This window comes from Bos indicus x Bos taurus, chromosome 1 (genome assembly GCF_003369695.1).
Source record: "Bos indicus x Bos taurus breed Angus x Brahman F1 hybrid chromosome 1, Bos_hybrid_MaternalHap_v2.0, whole genome shotgun sequence".
In the NCBI taxonomy this organism is placed as follows: Eukaryota; Metazoa; Chordata; class Mammalia; order Artiodactyla; family Bovidae; genus Bos; species Bos indicus x Bos taurus.
The window spans coordinates 31,132,323-31,139,416 of NC_040076.1; positions in this window are offsets into that span (position 1 = coordinate 31,132,323).

Consider the following 7,094-nt stretch of genomic DNA (forward strand, 5'->3'; position numbering starts at 1 on the left):
GGGTCCTCATATTAGATGTGGATAGTGTTACCATTTTAATTAAAGAAGAATCACATTTATGTATGATAGTTTTTAGGGTCAAATTTATGTGATGAGGGGAAGGGTGACACAGAAGTATCCAAAATCTGATCCCTTTATCTGTTAAGAAACATATTACCCATAAATAAGTCATCGATTTAAGACTGAGGCCAAAGAATAAATTTTATAAAAGGAAAAATATTAAAGAAAAAAAAGTAATCTATACTCGGAATATCTATATTGAAAGTAACCACACAACATTCCTAAGATGGGAAACTCTAATTTGGAAATGATGTTTTACATGCTTTTACTATTTTAGGTTAAATAATAGTTTATGAAAAAAGTCAGTTAAAGACAAGTCAAAATATTTGGGTGGCATTATTATCATTCGAATTGGGGAAAAAACAATATTGATTCCATGAAAAATAGTTACAGATTTAAATTTTATCAAATTCAACTACAAGAATGACAATGGCAACATCAGTGCTGCTTTTATGGCACTAAAGTGAGAATACTTGGCTACAATCTAGTTTTCCGTATTAGTTAGGGTGATTTCTAAAAAAATAAATTAGGTTGCTTCATCCTCTGTTAAAAAATTACATCACAGTGCAGTGGTACTCTTGCTTCACAAACTGCCCCCTGTATCTATGCAGGGCAAGAGGAGACTGAAGAAAGAGGCAGATCACTCCAGATTTATTAAACAGGGGAACTTATTTATAAGGCTTACCTTGGGTGGCCAAAACGCAAGTAGATCGCTACCCACCTGCCAGAATCTTAAAAGTCTATGTAGAGACCTTAACAGGATTTACTCACATATACCATCCAGATGGTCTCAATAACACATAGCTATCTTAACACTGTGTCTTTAAAAATGTCTCTCACTGATGGACTGGTGGGAAGAGTGTATATTCCAAGGATGGGTGAAAGGGTAAGGTGCCTTAGATTCCCTGGGTCCAGTTTGCGAGTCACCCAGCTGTCACTTCTACTCAATGACCTCCAACATGCTAAGAGAATTCAGATTCTGACAACCTCAAACAAAATGTTACAGTTCTCACAAACTTTCAAACTTTATCTAATCCTACCGCCCCCCACCCCCCACCAGTCTCCCTACACTTTGTCCTAGTTTACTGTTATTTCGTGAACACACATTTTCCTAAGTAAAGAAAATTACATATAGTGTGCCTTCTTTCTGTGAGGCCTCTGCTTTCTCCAGACGGCTTGATCTTTTCATTTCTTTATCACTCTCAATTTATACATCACATTTCTCAGAGATTCTCACTGTTTGAACTACATAAAAAGAGGATATCCCCTCCTGTTTTCTGTTATATTCTACTGTCATTTTCATTTAGAGAACTCACCACAATTAAGGGTGTTTGTTTGCTTTCTTAATTTTTATTATCTATGCTTCTTCCCTACTTTGCTTCATGAGTGCAGTACCACACATTTTATTTGCTATATTATAGATAATAACACAGTATATTCAGTCCCTAGCTACTCAATACAGAGAAGGCAATGGCAACCCACTTCAGTACTCTTGCCTGGAAAATCCCACGGATGGAGGAGCCTGGTGGGCTGCAGTCCATGGTGTTGCTAAGAGTCGGACACGACCGAGTGACTTCACTTTCACCTTTCACTTTCATGCATTGGAGAAGGAAATGTCAACCCACTCCAGTGTTCTTGCCTGGAGAATCTCAGGGATGGGGGAGCCTGGTGTGCTACCATCTACGGGGTCGCAAAGAGTCGAACATGACTGAAGCTACAGTAGCAGCAGCAGCTACTCAATAAACATTTCTAGAGTGAATTAATGTCTTCATTTAGCGATAATCTGCAAAGCACCAACCCTGACGCACTTGGCTAGTGATTAGTCTTGAGATCAGACAATCTAATGGACTGTATGCACATTTTTTTCCGGTTTACATCTATCCCTAAGAATCTTCTTTGCCTTCAGAGATCCTATTTAAATAAATTATCTAGAGTTTCTAGTAATCATGACAGTTTGCAATCAACTGAATGTGGTAGGAGGACACGGGGACAACAGAAGATGAGATGGTTGGATGGCATGACCAACTCAGTGGACATGGGTTTGGGTAGACTCCAGCATTTGGTGATGGACAGGGAGGCCTGGTGTGTTGTGGCTCATGGGGTTGCAAAGAGTCAGACACTACTGAGTGACTGAGCTGAGCTAAAATGAATATGGTATATGAGCTTGCTTCCAGGTGTATTATTGGTAAAGAATCTGCCTGCCAATGAAGGAGATGTAGAAGATGCAGTTTACATCCCTGGGTTCCGAAGGTCCCCTGGAGAAGGAAATGGCAACCCACTCCAGTATTCTTGCTTGGAAATCCCATGGACAGAGAGTGGAGGGCTACAGTCCATGGGGTAGAAAAGAGTTAGATACAACTCAGCAACTAAGCATGCACAAATGTGGTATATCAGATCATATCAGTCACTCAGTCATATCTGACTCTTTGTGATCCCATGAATTGCAGCACGGCAGGCCTCCCTGTCCATCACCAACTCCTGGAGTTCACTCAGACTCATGTCCATAGAGTCAGTGATGCCATCCACCATCTCATCTTCTGTCGTCCCCTTCTCCTCTTGCCCCCAGTCCCTCCCAGCATCAGAGTCTTTTCCAATGAGTCAACTCTTCGCATGAGGTGGCCAAAGTACTGGACTTTCAGCTTTAGCATCATTTCTTCCAAAGAAATCCCAGGGCTGATCTCCTTCAGAATGGACTGGTTGGATCTCCTTGCAGTCTAAGGGACTCTCAAGAGTCTTCTCCAACACCACAGTTCAAAAGCATCAATTCTTCGGCGCTCAGCCTTCTTCACAGTCCAACTCTCACATCCATACATAACCACAGGAAAAACCATAGCCTTGATGAGACAAACCTTTGTTGGCAAAGTAATGTCTCTGCTTTTCAATATGCTATCTAGGTTGGTCATAACTTTCCTTCCAAGGAGTAAGCGTCTTTTAATTTCATGGCTGCAGTCACCATCTGCAGTGATTTTGGAGCCCAGAAAAATAAAGTATGACACTGTTTACACTGTTTCCCCATCTATTTCCCATGAAGTGATGGGACCGGATGCCATGGTCTACGTTTTCTAAATGTTGAGCTTGAAGCGAACTTTTTCGCTCTCCATTTTCACCTTCATCAAGAGGCTTTTTAGTTCCTCTTCACTTTCTGCCTAGAGAGTGGTGTCAGCTGCATATCTGAGGTTATTGATATTTCTCCCAGCAATCTTGATGCCAGCTTGTGTTTCTTCCAGTCCAGCATTTCTCATGATGTACTCTGCATATAAGTTAAATAAGCAGGGTGACAATATACAGCCTTGACGTACTCCTTTTCCTACTTGGAACCAGTCTGTTGTTCCATGTCCAGTTCTAACTGTTGCTTCCTGACCTGCATACAAATTTCTCAAGAGGCAGATCAGATGGAATGGTATTCCATCTCTTTCAGAATTTTCCAAAGTTTGTTGTGATCCACATAGTCAAAGGCTTTGGCATAGTCAATAAAGCAGAAATAGATGTTTTTCTGGAACTCTCTTGCTTTTTCCATATCCAGTGGTTGTTGGCAATTTGATCTCTGGTTCCTCTGCCTTTTCCAAAACCAGCTTGAACATCAGGAAGTTCATGGTTCACTTATTGCTGAAGCCTGGCTTGGAGAATTTTGAGCATTACTTTACTAGCGTGTGAGATGAGTGCAATTGTGCGGTAGTTTGAGCATTCTTTGGCATTGCCTTTCTTTGGGATTGGAATGAAAACTGACCTTTTCAAGTCCTGTGGCCACTGCTGAGTTTCCCAATTTTGTGGGCATATTGAGTGCAGCACTTTCACAGCATCATCTGTCAGGATTTGGAATAGCTCAGCTGGAATTCTATCACCTCCACCAGCTTTGTTCGTAGTGATGCTTTCTAAGGCCCACTTGACTTCACATTCCAGGATGTCTGGCTCTAAGTGAGTGATCACACCATCATGATTATCTGGGTCGTGAAGATCTTTTTTGTACAGTTCTTCTGTGTATTCTTGCCATCTCTTCTTAATATCTTCTGCTTCTGATAGGTCCATACCACTTCTGTCCTTTATCGAGCCCATCTTTGCATGAAATGTTCTTTTGGTATCTCTGATTTTCTTGAAGAGATCTCTAGTCTTTCCCATTCTGTTGTTTTCCTCTATTTCTTTGCATTGATCCCTGAAGAAGGCGTTCTTATTTCTTCTTGCTATTCTTTGGAACTCTGCATTCAGATGTTTATATCTTTCCTTTTCTGCTTTGCTTTTTGCTTCTCTTCTTTTCACAGCTATTTGTAAGGCCTCCCCAGACAGCCAGTTTGTTTTTCTGCATTTCTTTTCCATGGGGATGGTCTTGATCCCTGTCTCCTATACAATGTCACGAACCTCATTCCATAGCTCATCAGGCACTCTATCTATCAGATCTAGGCCCTTAAATCTATTTCTCACTTCCACTGTATAATCATAAGGGATTTGATTTAGGTCATACCTGAATGGCCTAGTGGTTTTCCCTACTTTCTTCAACTTAAGTCTGAATTTGGCAATAAGGAGTTCATGGTCTGAGCCACAGTCAGCTCCTGGTCTTGTTTTTGCTGACTGTATAGAGCTTCTCCATCTTTGGCTGCAAAGAATATAATCAATCTGATTTTGGTGTTGACCATCTGGTGATGTCCATGTGTAGAGTCTTCTCTTGTGTTGTTGGAAGAGGGTGTTCATTATGACCAGTGCATTTTCTTGTCAAAACTCTATTAGTCTTTGCCCTGCTTCATTCCATATTCCAAGGCCAAATTTGCCTGTTACTCCAGGTGTTTCTTGACTTCCTACTTTTGCATTCCAGTCCCCTATAATAAAAATGACATATTTTTTGGGTGTTAGTTCTAAAAGGTCTTGTAAGGTCTTCACAGAACTGTTCAACTTCAGCTTCTTCAGTATTACTGGTTGGGGCATAGACTTGGATTATCGTGATATTGAATGGTTTGCCTTGGAAATGAACAGAAATCATTCTGTCGTTTTTGAGATTGCATCCAAGTACTGCATTTCAGACTCTTTTGTTGACCATGATAACTACTCCATTTCTTCTGAGGGATTCCTGCCCGCAGTAGTAGATATAATGGGGATCTGAGTTAAATTCACCCATTCCAGTCCATTTCAGTTCGCTGATTCCTAGAATGTCGACATTCACTCTTGCTATCTCTTGTTTGACCACTTCCAATTTGCCTTGATTCATGGACCTTACATTCCAGGTTCCTATGCAAATATTGCTCTTTACAGCATCGGACCTTGCTTCTATCACCAGTCACATCCACAGCTGGGTATTGTTTTTGCCTTGGCTCCATCCCTTCATTCTTTTTGGAGTTATTTCTCCACTGATCTCCAGTAGCATATTGGGTACCTACTGACCTGGGGAGTTCCTCTTTCAGTATCCTCTCATTTTGCCTTTTCATACTGTTCATGGGGTTCTCAAGGCAAGAATACTGAAGTGGTTTGCCATTCCCTTCTCCAGTGGACCACATTCTGTCAGACCTCTCCACCATGACCCGCCCATCTTGGGTTACCCCACAGGCATGGCTTAGTTTCATTGAGTTAGACAAGGCTGTGGTCCTAGTGTGATTAGACTGACTAGTTTTCTGTGAGTATGGTTCAGTGTGTCTGCCCTCTGATTCCCTCTTGCAACACTTACCGTCTTACTCTTCATGGCTCCTCCAGCAAAGCGCAGCCAATGCTCCTTACCTTGGACTAGGGGTATCTCCTCACTGCCGCCCTTCCTGACCTTCAACGTGGGATAGCTCCTCTAGGCCCTCCTGTGCCCAGGCAGCCATGGCATGGGGTTGGTCCTCCCGGCCACCACCCCTGGCCTCAGGCATGGGGTTGCTCCTCCCAGCCGCCGCCCCTGGTGGTATATAGTAAGCTATAAAACTGAAGACTATTATACATATAACTAATAGCATAATATCCAAGATCAATTATGAAGGTAGGAAAGTATGTACAAGTTCATGAAAGAATTAAAACACTTGAAGTTAAAATAAAGATCCATAAAACAGCTTATGAACATGCTATTAATAAGTTCATATTAATAGCAAGGAGCCTCTGCTGCTAGGAAAACATAGGTAGCATCATGCATAGTAGAAAACAAGCTGGAATTGGTTATCTCACCTGGCAACCTGGGTATTTCAGGTTGAGATTTTTCTGCCCTTTGTCTATTGGTTTTGTTTTGTTTTGACTCAGGAGATCAAGGATGTTTTTTGTACATTAGGGGACAAGAAGACATATCCAATAAGTATTTTATTTGTCAAGAGATTAGAGACATGTCTAATAAAGGCATTCGAGTAGGAAGATATTCAGTTAATATTGCTAGTAGTGAAGCTTAAACAGCTTAGTTAAATAACTCAAGTGCAAAATAACTGTTAGCCTGGCAAGTCACACATCTCTGAACTCTAAAGCATATGTCAGCCCCATGGAGTGAGGAATCAGAGAAATAATAAATGTGGTTAATAGACTGAGGAAACAATGCCCAAGAAAAAGTTCAGTTATCATAGTAGGAAGTCATCTTGGAAAAGACTTTTAAACAATAACTCATAAGTTAGGAATGGAAACATATTCTTTTTACATTGAACATATATTGTCACTCAATATTATTACTACTATTACATTACTATTTCAATAATACTGTACTAGAATGGGCATCCCCCGTGGCTCAGTGATAAAGATTCTGCTTGCCATGCAGGAGATGCAGGCTCAATCCCTGAGTATGGAGATCCCTTGAAGGAGGAAATGGCAACCCACTCTAGTATTCTTGCCAGGATAATTCCATGGACAGAGGAGTCTGGTGGGCCACAGTCCATAAGGCCACAAATAGTCAGACACTATTGAGCGTGCCCACACGCACACATACACACACTGTACCTATAATACTATAAAGATAATACATTTTAAAAGAGTGCATGGTATCTTTGTTTGTGACTAAATGTGGAGCACTTGCTATGTGATAATACAGAATAGTCATATTTTCCATATGTTTACTTGAGTGAAATTTCCCATAGATAAGATGACTATGGAAGGCTTTTGAA